Raw genomic sequence first — 13,596 nt, 5'->3', positions numbered from 1 at the left:
CCAGCCTGGGCCACAAGAGAGAAACTCCATTTCAAAAATAAATAAATAAATAAATAAAAATAAAAATAAATGATGAATCCTCTATTACCTTAATGATGTTACTAAACATAAAATGGAGATAAAAGAGTTATTCTTTGTCTAAATCATGAGAATCACAGGTTTCCTTAAGTTTTCCATGGAGAGAGAACACACTGGGATGATACATAAAGAGAAAACAAAGAGATACAATAAGTAATATGCAATTAAATTAAGTCTTTTGCATTTGTTAATAGCTTCACAAAATGGGATTCAATGGATGTTCCTGACCCCAGTGAAAAAAGATAATATGACTAAATATTAGTTAAAATGGGATACTCAAGTATTGAAACCCATGATGCAAGACCTAGGAGTGATTATCCCACTGTTTCTGGATTCAACCCCCATTTTCTGTGTTCTCCCGCTTTGAAAGAAGTATGGCATCTCAGAGTGAACTGATGCCAGCTTTAATGGGGTGATCTCTAGCAATGTTACTGACGTGGCTTACTCCACCCAATCAGCAAATGGTAAATATCAGGCTTCTACAGATTTGGTTGTTTTTTTCAGGCTTATTTCAACAGCTTCCTGGCCATGCTTTCCCTTTACCTCAAAGGAATTTTATGCACCTCAACCCACCAACCGTGGGCACCTCGGCAGTCTTGCCTTTGCACACAAACTTTGTAGGGATCTCAACTTCATTCAACATCTTCCAGAACTGCAGGTATGATTTACACTGATGACATTCTCCTCCGTGGTAATCCATTTGAAACACTCATTCAGGCAGGCCATGAAAATACTCACAAAGTAGTTTGCACAAAGGGAATGTGTCATTATCTCCACACAGTGCAAGCCCCTTATTTGATTAAATGCTTGAAAATTATTTTTAAATGAAAGCAACTCCCTCTCTGACACTGTGGAGAAACAGCTATTAAACCTCTCAATGCCCACAATGTGAAAGGCTCCATGGTGCCTCTTCAGGTCTCACCCAGCTGTGTGTGTTCTGGAGCCCACCAGTTTCACTCTCTTTTCCTATGCAATTTTCTTTCTTTCTCTCTTTCTTTTTTTCTGTTTGTTCTTTCTTTCTTTCTCTTTCTTTCTTCCTTTCTTTCTTTCTTCCCTCCCTCCCTCCCTCCTTACCTCCCTCCTTTCCTTCCTTCTTTCCTTCCTTCTTTCCTTCCTTCCTTCCTTCTCTCTCTTTCTCTCCTTCTTTTCTTTTCTTTGAGATGGAGGTTTGCTCTTGTTGCCCAGCTTGGAGTGCAGTGGAACAATCTTGGCTCACTGCAACCTCCACCTCCCAGGTTCAAGCTTTTCTTCTGCCGCAGCCACCCAAGTAACTGGGATTATGGGAATGTGGCACCATGTCCAGCTAATGTTGTATTTTTTAGTAGAAACAGGGATTCTCCTTGTTGGTCAGGCTAGTCTAGAACTCGTAACTTACGTGATCTGCCCACCTCTGGCTCCCAAAATGCTGGGATTACAGGAGTGAACCATCGCACCGACCAGCCCCGATGCCATTTCTAGCACTGCAGGAAAAGGATGGACTTTACCCTTCGGTTGTAGAGGCCTGGATAGAGTCCACCTCCTGCTCCCTGCCCCTCACAACAAGTGGATCCTATTTCAGTGGCTGCAGAATTCCCCACCAGCAGATTGAGGTTGGTAGAGAACAACTCCGGGCCAGCCCGAACCCAGGAAGAAAAACTGAAAAGTCTAAAGTCAAGGAGAAGTTGTGCAGCTGTTTGATGGTTCACGTTCCAGGAATCATTGTGTCCAAGAGATGACCTGAGCACAAGAAAGCCTTGGGAGGGAAAGAGAACCCGGGCCCGCCCAGTGAAACAGGAAGCCCCAAGGCCAGGAGGCAGCAGGGCCCAGTGGGGGGTCCTGGCCTCTCAGCACCTGCTGACGCTTTTTCCTGTTTAGACCCCACGGGTTAAGTGCAGCAGCCATTGGAATACACCCCACTTTCTCCCATGCTTCAGCCCACCCCCACCCAAAGGCAGATCCCAGGTCCTACCTGAGTGGATTTTCCACGTGACAGTCTCCACCAGCCTGCACTTCATGGCCCCTTCAGTGATTTGCTCCACTTCACTCTACCTCACGCCTTTACATTCTCTGCATGTGATAATTTTTCAAATTGCAATTTTAATCATGCTCCTTCATACACTAGAGCCACTTTTACAACTCTGGAAAAGAAGCAAGCTCCTTATGATGTTCCCAAAGGGCCAGTCTGGGTCCCACCTAATCTCCTTCTCAACCTTCACCTCTAATCCACACTCAGCACAGGGAATTCCTTTGACAGGGAACCTTCGCAAAGATGGCTTTTGTCCGTCGAGATTTTCATGCTGTAGCACATTGTTTACTCCCTGATTTCCAACCACTCTTTATTCAGATGTCTACCTAATCTTACTTTCTCTAGAAAGCATTGTCTGAACTCTGAAATTCTGTGACACCTTATATTTATTCCTAACAGATTTTTCTTAAGTGATTTTGAATTCATAGATGGTGGCATTTGCAATGATTTAGTAATCATTCATGCACCTTTGTGAAAAAAAAATATTTTGTTGTATACTACAAATCAATAACAGATTATTCAGCCAGGCATGATGGCTCATGCCTGTAATCCCAGAATTTTGGAAGGCCAAGGCAGGCAGATTATTTGGGACCAAGAGTTGAGACCAGCCTGGCCAAAATGGTGAAACCTGTCTCTACCAAAAATATAAAAATTAGCCTGGTGTGGTGGTGGGTGCCTATATTCCCAAGTGTTTTTGAGGCTGACGCAGGAGAATAACCTGAACCTTCACAGAATTGGACTGCGCTTAATAAGTCTTTTGCAGTTTTGCTATTTGTGTGTGTCACATCCGATTATTTATTTGCAACACCAAGATCCTTAGACTTTACAATATCAGCCATTGACAACCTGAAATTCCTACATTTCTATTTTAGAAGAATAATCTCATTGTTGTTTGCTTTTTGTTTTGTTTTTTGATACTGAGTCTCGCTCTATTGCCCAGGCAGGAGTATAGTAAGTAGCACAGTCGCCACCTCTCAGGCTCAAGCAATTCTCCCTCTTTTTCTCACTCACTCAACTTTCTCTCTCATAAGCGAATTGCTCTTCCTTGCCTTTTCCTTCTTGTGCCTTATTGCTGACTTTGTTTGCACCCTGTATGTTCTGCTTTAGTTATCATGCATGTTCTGTTTAAATAGTTTACGTCCAATCGAGACCATCCTGGTCAACATGGTGAAACCCCGTCTCTACTAAAAATACAAAAACTATTAGCTGGGCATGGTGGCGCGTGTCTGTAATCCCAACTACTAAGGAGGCTGAGGCAGGAGAATTGCCTGAACCCAGGAGGCGGAGGTTGCGGTGAGCCAAGATCACGCCATGGCACTCCAGCCTGGGTAACAAGAGCGAAACTCTGTCTCAAAAAAAAAAAAAAAAATAGCTTATGTCCAGCAGGGTCCCATTCAGACCCAACTTCCTCTGCTATTCTCCTGCCTCAAGGTGGGCAGATTATGAGAATTGACTGAGTAACATGTGTTGAGTTTGACAACTTTGTAAATATCTCCAGCGTTTTATGGCGTTTTCATGAACCCTCTGCTTTGAACTGTCACTGTAGGTGGAAAATGGTTTGCAAATTATATGGAAGGTAAATTTTGGTAAAAAAAAAAAAAAAAAAAAAAAATGGCCTCACTGGAATCTATAAAGGGGTCCACTTTCGATCCCTATTTTCAAAAGCAAATGCTTTTGAAGGTATTTTTGTTTGTTTGTTTGTCTGTTTTGTTTGAGACGGAGTTTCACTCTTGTTGTCCAGGCTGGAGTAAAGTGGCATGATCTCAGCTCACTGCAACCTCCGTCTCCCAGGTTCAAGCGTTTCTCCTGCCTCAGCCTCTCGAGTAGCTGGGACTACAAGCATGTACCACCAAACCTGGCTAAGTTTTGTGCTTTAGTAGAGACAGATTTTTGCCATGTTGATGAGGCTAGTCTTGAATTCTTGACATCAAGAGAGCCTCCTGCCTCAACCTCCCAAAGTGTTGGGATACAGGCCTGAGCCACCGCACTTGTCCACTTTTAAAGCTATTTTGGGCTGACTATGGAGCATTCTGGAGAGAGAAGGTTGCAGGTCTGCAGCTTCCTGAGACACTCACATGGCTGAGCCTGTCAGGTGGAAGCCCACATTGCTGAACTTGGTTTCTTCCTAAGTGCTGCCACAGCCAGAGAGCCAGGCCCTTCAGTCATGTCTGTAAAGCCCTACATGAGCAAAGTCAAGCATCAGGGACTTAATAAACCACATCCTTACTTTGTCTGGTGCTGCCTTCTGAGGTCCAGCTCTTCTACTTGGCACCCCCTAGCCAAGAAGAAATATGTCTGTGTCGCCGATACCTGGGGAGGAGAAGTCCCTCAGGTTACAGATCTTGACAAGTGGTGGATGGAAGCAGCCAAACCTAAAGTACATGGAATCTTAGGGGTTTCGCCACACAGTGACTGTTCTTCCTCATAGTGGACAGTGAGTGAGAGGCAGGGGAAAAACCTTTTCTGGGAGTCGATGGTGCTGGGGAGGCTCATTCAGTGCATGGAATTAATGAGATCTGTACCCTGCACAGAATTACACATGCTTCTTCATCTGATGCACCCTCATAGCAGTTTTGGTTCCAATTCAGAAATGAGAAAATTAAGAGCCAGGTTTTTTGTTTGTCTGTTTTTTCTGAGACAGAGTTTCGCTCTTATTGCCGGGGCAGGAGTGCAATAGTGTGATCTCGGCTCACCGCAAAATCCACCTGCCAAGTTCAAGCGATTCTCCTGTCTCAGCTTCCTGAGTAGCTGGGATTACAGGCATTCCCAACCAAGCCCAGTTAATTTTGTATTTTTAGTAGAGACGGCGTTTCTTCACGTTGGTCAGGCTGGTCTTGATCTCAGGTGATCCATCCACCTCACCCTCCCAAAGTGCAGGGATTACAGGCATGAGCCACCACACCCAGCCAGAGAGCCAGAGATATGAAGAGTCGGAGAGTGAGACTGCAACCCTCCCAAATCTTACTCGGTTCCCAAAAATTGCAGCCACAGTGTATCCTGAGTCCCATTCAGGCAACGAAGAGCTCAGTGGTGGGGCTCTCTGGGAGCACCTCTTTCCTGTGAGCAGGAGCCTGAGGTGACATCCTGAGCTCTACCCTCCTGCTTTGTTTCAAGAAATTTGTCTATTTCACCTTACTTCCTTGGCATACAATTGTTCTCTTAAAGAAACTTTCCTGGCCAACATGGTGAAACCTGGTCTCTACTAAAACTACAAAAATTAGCTGGATGAGGTGGCAGGTGCCTGTAATTCCAGCTACTTGGGAGGCTGAGGCAGGAGAATTATTTGAACCTGGGAGTCAGAGTTTGCAGGGAGCCGAGATTGAGCCACTTCACTCCAGCCTGGGCAACAGAGTGAGACTCTGTCTCAAAAAAAAAAAAAAAAAAAAAAAAAAAAGTATGATGACTCTCTTCTTTCTTTTGGTTACTGTTTGCAGGGAATAACTTTTTTCATCTATTCACTTGTTTCTTTTATGTTCTGGAAAAGACGTATGTAATCTATCATCCATTCAAGTTCAATCTGTGAACCTCCTGTAGAACACACTATATGTGAATTATTTTAAAATTCATTCTTTCAATCTGTATCTAAATAAACAACTTAATCTATTTACATTAAAAGGATAGGTGATTGACTGGGAACAGTGGCTCAACGCCTGTAATCCCAGCACGTTCAGAGACCTGGTCAAGCCCATTGCTTAAGCTCGGGTGTTCAAGACCAGCCTGGCCAATAGGGCAAAACCCCATCTCTATTAAAAATACAAAAATTAGGCCGGGCGCGGTGGCTCAAGCCTGTAATCCCAGCACTTTGGGAGGCCAAGGCGGGTGGATCGCGAGGTCAAGAGATCGAGACCATCCTGGTCAACATGGTGAAACCCCGTCTCTACTAATGGTGCAAAAAATTAGCTGAGCATGGTGGCGCGTGCCTGTAATCCCAGCTACTCCGGAGGCTGAGGCAGGAGAATTGCCTGAACCCAGGAGGCGGAGGTTGCGGTGAGCCGAGATCGCACCATTGCACTCCAGCCTGGGTAAAAAGAGCGAAACTCCGTCTCAAAAAAAAATAAATAAATAAATAAAAAATAAAAATAAAATTAGCCAGGTGTGGTGATGCATGCTTGTAGTCCCAACTATTTCGAGGCTGAGGCAGGAGAACTGCTTTAAACTGGGAGGTGGAGGTTGCAATGAGATCCCACCACCACACTCCTGCCTGGGCAAAACAGCAAGACTGTATAAAAAATAAAAAACAAAAATAAAGAGAACTGATAAAGAAGGACTTACTTTTGTCATTTTGCAATTTGTCTTCTACATGTCTTGGAGCATTTTTGTCTCATTTTCTCATGCATATCTGATGCTAAACTAAAAGCTAAAGTTGACTGACATTAGTGACCCTTGACCCTGCAAGACTTCCCCTGGAATTGCAAGCCTCCAGAATTGCAAAATAGTTTCACTAAATTTTGCTGCAATTACTTTCTAGTCAATTGTTGGGTCCTATTTCTCTTTCCAGAATTCTTCCCTGTTACTGATTCAACATGTGTTCCTTCGTTCTGTTAAACTGTGCTCCTGAGTTGTTATGTACTGAATGCCTGTTTTGCCCACAAATTCATTAGTTTAAGCCCTAACCCTCAACGTTTACTATATTTGAAGGTGAGGCCTGCGGGAGGTAATTAGGTTTAGATGAGTTCATGAGGGTGGCTTCCCTATAATGAGATTAGTGGCTTTATAAGGAGAGGTTTCGGCCAGGAAGGTGGCTCACGCCTACAATTCCAGCACCTTGGGAGGCTGAGGTGGGCAGATCACAAGGTCAGGAGTTTGAGACCAGGCTGACCAACAAGGGGAAACCCCATCTCTACTAAAAATACAAAAAAAAAAAAAAAAAAAAAAAATTAGCCTGGTGTTCTGGCACACACCTCTAAACTCAGGATGCTAAGGCAGGAGAATTGCTTGAACCCAGAAGGTGGAGGTTACAGTGAGTCAAGATTGCACTGTTGCACTCCTACGTGGGCAGCAGGGTGAGACTACATCTATTAAAAAAAAAAAAAAAAAAAAAAAAAGTCTCACTGTGCACAGAAGTAAGAGGGCGTGTGAACACAGTGATGTGGTGGCTGCCTACAAGCCAAGAGAAAAGGCCTCAGATTGAAACCTATCTTGCTGGCCATTTGATCTCAGACTTCCCAGCTTCCACAACTATGAAGAAATCAATTTATATTGTTTAAGCTGCACAGTTTATTGTATTTAATTATGGTTACCCAAGCAGATGAAATCTTAAATAGATCAGCTTTGCTGAATTGTGTGAACTTTTCTAGTGAATTATTAAACCTGAGGGTAGTCTCAAGGATTTCAGGAACTTGTAGTGGTGATTAGAAAGATTTTATTCTGGGCCAGGCACAGTGGCTCACACTTGTAATCCCAGAACTGTGGGAGGCCAAGCCGGGTGGGTCACCTGAGGTCAGGACAGGAGTTCGAGACCAGCCAGAGCAACATGGATACACCCTGCCTCTACTAAAAATACAAATAAATTAACTAGGTGTGGTCACGTGTGCCTGTAATCCCAGCAAATCTAGAGGCTGAGACAGGAGAATTGCTTGAACTCAGAGGCAGAGATTGTAGTGAGCAGATATCATGCCACTGTACTCCAGCCTGGGCGATAGAGCAGGACTCCGTCTCAAAAAAAAAGAAAGATTTTGTTCTCTATGACACTAGTTTGAGAGTGTGAAGAGATTATACCGTTATTCTAAAAGTGGTTGTACAGTAAATAACTTCATTTATTATATTAGTAACAAGTTTATAATGTTTTGCTATTGTAGATAACATTTTGGTGAAATAGATGGCACGTATGTATTTTTAAGAAACGTTTTTAGTGGTAAGAGCACTTATCATGAGATCTACCGACTCAAACATGGTTTTGTTTTTTTTTTTTTTTTTTTTTTTTGAGACGGAGTTTCGCTCTTGCTACCCAGGCTGGAGTGCAATGGCGTGATCTCGGCTCACCGCAACCTCCGCCTCCTGGGTTCAGGCAATTCTCCTGTCTCAGCCTCCTGAGTAGCTGGGATTACAGGCACGCGCCACCACGCCCAGCTAATGTTTTGTATTTTTAGTAGAGACGGGGTTTCGCCATGTTGACCAGGATGGTCTCGATCTCCTGACCTCGTGATCCACCCGCCTCGGCCTCCCAAAGTGCTGGGATTACAGGCTTGAGCCACCGCGCCCGGCTCAAACATGTTTTAAGTGTATATCACACCATTGTTGAGCACACGTACAATGTCATGTGTAACTAAAGTGGACGGCCTGAAGATTAGTAACTTTCCATTTCCCCAAGCCCTTGGCAAACACTATTCCTTTCAGGTTCTGTGAATCTGGCTATTTTAGATAGCTCATACAAGTGGAAACATGCAGGATTTTTTCTCTGATGGCTTACTTTACTTTGCATAATGACCTTAAAGTTCATCCAAGTTTTTATATATTGCAGAATTTCTCCTATTTTAAGGCTGAAAAGTGTTCCATTGTATGCATGAGTCACATTTTCTTTATCCAGTCATCTGTCAATGGAAATTTAGGTTGTTCATTCATCTTAGGTATTGTGACAAGTGTTGAAATAAACATGAGAGTCCTAATACCTCTTCAAATCCCAGCTACTCTGGAGGCTTAGGCATGGGAATCACTTGAACCTGAGAGGTGAAGTTTGCAGTGAGCCTGGGCAACAGAACGAGACTCCGTGTTGAAAAAAAAAAAAAAAATCCTAATTTTAATTATTTTGAAATAATATTCAGAAATGAGATTGCTGCTGGGTGCAGCATCTCACACCTGTAATTCTAGCTCTTTTGGAGGCTGAGGCTGGTGAATCACAAGGTCAGGAGATTGAGAGCATCCTGGCTAACAAGGTGAAACCCTGTCTCTACTAAAAATAAAATAAAAATAAATAGCTGGGCATGGTGGCACACGCCTGTTGTCGCAGCTACTCAAGAGGCTGAGGCAGGAGAATCGCTTGAACCAAAGAGACGTAAGTTGCAGTGAGACAAGGTCATGCCACTGCACTCTAGCCTGGGTTACATAGAGAGACTCTGTCTCAAAAAAAAGAAAAAAAGAATGAAATTGCTGGATTCTATGGTAATCCCATTTTTTATTTTTTGAGAAACTTTTATTGTGTTTTCATAGCAGCTGCACCATTTCTCTGTCCCATTAAAAGTGTCCAAGGGTTACAATTTCTCCACATTGTCACCAACAGTCTTTTGTTTTATATTTGTCTATCGCCATCCGGACAGGTGTGAGAGGATATCTCAAGGTTTTCATATGCCTTTTCCCGATCATTAGTAATGTTTTGCATTTTTGCATATGCATGTTGGCCATGTGAATATCCTCCTTAGGGAAAAATGTGTATTAAACTCTTTTGCTCATTTTTAATTGAGTTTTATATCTGGGTTTTTGTTTGTTTGTTTTTACTATTGAGGTATAGAAGTTTTTTACAAGAAAAATTATTTTAGTGATTACCCCCTTTTTACAATGTATGGTTTGCAAATATTTTCTCTCAATCCATAGGCTGGTTTTTTGCTGTAATTTTTGCTTGATTGTGTACAAACATTTTAGTTCAACAGAGTCCCACTTGCTTATTTTGTTTACTGTGATTTTATTTTTGAAGTCATTGTCAAGACCAATATCAGGAAGATTCTTACCTGTTTTCTGTCATAGATATTTGAAGTCTTGAGGGATGTATTGAGAGGTAGGGAAAAAAAAAATTAAAGTCTTGGGTCTTATGTTTAAATGTTTAATCTATTTTGAGTGAGTTTTGCATGTGGTATAAGATAAGGGCTCAGTTTCACTCTTTTGCATGTAGTTATCCAGTTTTTCCAGCACCATTTGATAAACTATTAACCTTTCACCATTATGTGTTCTTTATACCCTTGTGAAAAGTTAGTTGCATATATATGCATGCATTTATTTCTGGGCTTACTATGTGGCTTCACTGGTCTACGTGTCTGTCTTTATTCTGGTACCATAATGTTTTGTTTTGGGGTTTTGTAATATGTTTTCACATCTGGAATTGTGATACCTCCGGTTTTGTTTATTTTTCTCCAGATTGACTTGGTTATTTATGCTCTTCTGTGAATAGTTTATAACTTGAATAATATAATTATTATATAATATAATTTTTTTTTTTTGAGACGGAGTTTCGCTCTTTTTTTTTTTTTTTTTTTTTTTGGTTTTGTTTTTGTTTTTTGTTTTTTGTTTTTGAGACAGAGTTTCGCTCTCTTCTTACCCAGGCTGGAGTGCAATGGCGCGATCTCGGCGCACCGCAACCTCTGCCTCCTGGGTTCAGGCAATTCCCCTGCCTCAGCCTCCTGAGTAGCTGGGGTTACAGGCACGCACCACCATGCCCAGCTAACTTTTTTTGTATTTTTAGTAGAGACGGGGTTTCACCATGTTGATCAAGATGGTCTGGATCTCTTGACCTCGTGATCCACCCGTCTCGGCCTCCCAAAGTGCTGGGATTACAGGCTTGAGCCACCGCGCCTGGCTTTATAATATAATTTTTATATATAATATATGATATACATAAATATATATAATATATATAATTATATAATTATCTCATTCAATATTATATTATTCAAATTATAAACTAGTCACAAAAGAGAATAAATAATAATTTGAACTATTATTCAAATTATAAACTATTCAAAAAAGAGTATTTATAAACAATAAACTTCTGAATATTTTTTTAATTTTGTAAAAAGTTTTATTGAAATTGTGATAGGGATTGCACTGAATCTGTAAATCATTTCATGTGGTTTGGACATTTTATTAATAGTAATTCTTCCAATCCATAAATATGGAATGTCTTTCCAATTTTTGTGTCTTAATTAAATTTTTAATCAATGTTTTATAGTTTTCACTTTACAAGTCTTTCACTTCCTTAATTAGGTTTATTCTTAAATATTTTATTCATTTTGGTACTATTGCAAATGGGATTGTTTTCTTTTCTTTTTTTTTTTTTTTGAGACGTAGTTTCACTCTTGTTACCCAGGCTGGAGTGCAATGGCAAGATCTCGGTTCACCGCAACCTCCTCCTCCTGGGTTCAGGCAATTCTTCTGCCTCAACCTCCTGAGTAGCTGGGATTATAGGCACACACCACCATGCCCAGCTAATTTTTTTTTTTGTATTTTTAGTAGAGACGGGGTTTCACCACGTTGACCAGGATGGTCTCGATCTATTGGCCTTGTGAGCCACCCGCTTTGGCCTCCCAAAGTGCTGGTATTACAGTCTTGAGCCACCGCGCCCGGCCGGGATTGTTTTCTTAATTTACTTTTCAGATAGTTGATTGTTCGTGTATAGAAATGCAACTGATTTTCATATGTTGATTTTGGCAAAGGATGGCATGATCCAGGAGATTTTTGTTTTTATATAAGCCTGTTTTGTTGCTGGACTGACCGAATAACTATGTAATGTTGATAAAATTCATTATGTGGAAACCATTTAAATATTGACTAAGTACACTATCGTCTTAGAATATCGTAAGTACTTTACAATTTATTCCCATTACATATCTGAAGAGTAGGCCGTTTTAAATAATATTTTATTAAAGGTAAAATAATGCAATAAAAAGCCTTTTTTTTTTTTTTTTTTTTTGCTTATAAGTGATACCGAATTCAGAATTGTAGAGCTTCTCTCCTAAATAAAATAGAAAATAGTTTTTAATCTTTCATCCTTCATAATCTAGCACTATACCAAATATATGTGGTTATAAATCACACCCAGTGGGGAACACAGCCTAAACAGTTTCATAAAAATATCGCTTGAAGAAAAGATATGAGACCTGGCATTCAAGTTATAAGATTAAACCTCACCCACTTCATTGTCCAGAAAAATCCTACTATTACTGGGTTTTACTTTTAGCAGAAGAACTCTTGACACTCTACCCACCGTAATGACACCTTCTAGGAATACCAGCATTAGTCTTTTTTGGATCATGAGTCTTTGGGGTGTCTTTCCAAATCTCACTGCAGTCTATTATCAGAGATACAAGATTATGACTTGCTGTTTCAGGATCTAAAGTCAGATCTATTTAAATTGAATTAAGAATGTTTTGTGAACCATAATGTTGTGGCAGAAGTCTAGAATTACCATTCCTTAGTTAAAATGGAAAAGCTCGTGAAATTTTTATTTATTTATTATCTTGTAATTTTTGATGGAATGTTGCTCTGTTGCCCAGGCTAGATTGCAGTGGCACAATCTTGGTTCACTGCAACCTCCTTCTCCCAGGTTCCAGCGATTCTCCTGCCTCAGCTTTCCGAGTAGCTGAGGTTACTGGCACCCGCCACTGCACTGAGTTAATTTTTGTATTTTTAGTAGAGATGGGGTTTCACCATGTTGGCCAGGCTGATCTCGAGCTCCTGACTTCATGGTTTACTTGCCAGCCTCCCAAAGTACTGGGATTACAGGCTTGAGCCACCACACCTGATCTGTTATTGATCAGTAGGCTGAGGTGGGAAGATCACATGAGCTCTGGAGTTTGAGAACAGCTAAGCCAATATGGTGAAACCCAGTCTCTACCAAATATTCAAAAACTAGCTGGGCATGGTGGGTAGTCTCAGCTACTCCAGAGGCTGAGGTGGGAGAATGCCTTGAACCTGTGGACTAGCAACCTCAGCCTAGATGACAGAACGAGATCCTGTCTCAAAAAAGATTAAATAAAAAAAATTTCCTTTCAAAAGGTTAATCAGTTTTCAGTATATCAATCCTTCATTCTAGGCAAGCTCATTTCACTTAGGTTTTTTTTTTTTTTTGGTACTAAAATTTAATCATCCATAAAAGCTGTAATTTAATCTAACAGTAAAACACAAAAAGCAATATTAGAGTTGGTTTAGTATGTTATGTATTTTAACTTTGAAAACCATAGAATTCAGCTATTTTCGTTTTTTTTCTTCTATAGGAAAATAGACCCATTTTCCAAAGCATTATGCACAAACAATTTTTCTTTTCTAAATTGTTTAATCTCACTTTTTTTTTTCTTTTTTTTTTTTTTTTGAGATGGAGTTTCGCTCTTGTTACCCAGGCTGGAGTGCAATGGCGCGATCTCGGCTCACCGCAGCCTCCGGCTCCTGGATTCAAGCAATTCTCCTGCCTCAGCCTCCTGAGTAGCTGGGACTACAGGCAAGCGCCACCATGCCCAGCTAATTTTTTGTATTTTTAGTAGAGACGGGGTTTCACCGTGTTGACCAGGATGGTCTCGATCTTTTGACCTCGTGATCCACCCGCCTCGGCCTCCCAAAGTACTGGGATTACAGGCGTGAACCAACGCGCCTGGCTGCACAAGGATTTTAATTAGAATATAATGACAAATGATATTCCATATTTTTAAAAATATAAAATGAAGTCAATGACTCAAGAACATTATCTGCTGCAATGAGGTTGGGGGGCATTTCATAATATTACACATATGAAATAGAAAAGTTCAACTGTTTAGGGCTTGATAGGGAGGAATCATGATCAAAATGTCAATACAAAATCATTTGATCATAGTACC

The sequence above is a fragment of the Saimiri boliviensis genome, assembly GCF_048565385.1.
Source record: "Saimiri boliviensis isolate mSaiBol1 chromosome 3 unlocalized genomic scaffold, mSaiBol1.pri SUPER_3_unloc_1, whole genome shotgun sequence".
Classification (NCBI taxonomy): Eukaryota; Metazoa; Chordata; class Mammalia; order Primates; family Cebidae; genus Saimiri; species Saimiri boliviensis.
This window is presented reverse-complemented; position numbering follows the sequence as displayed.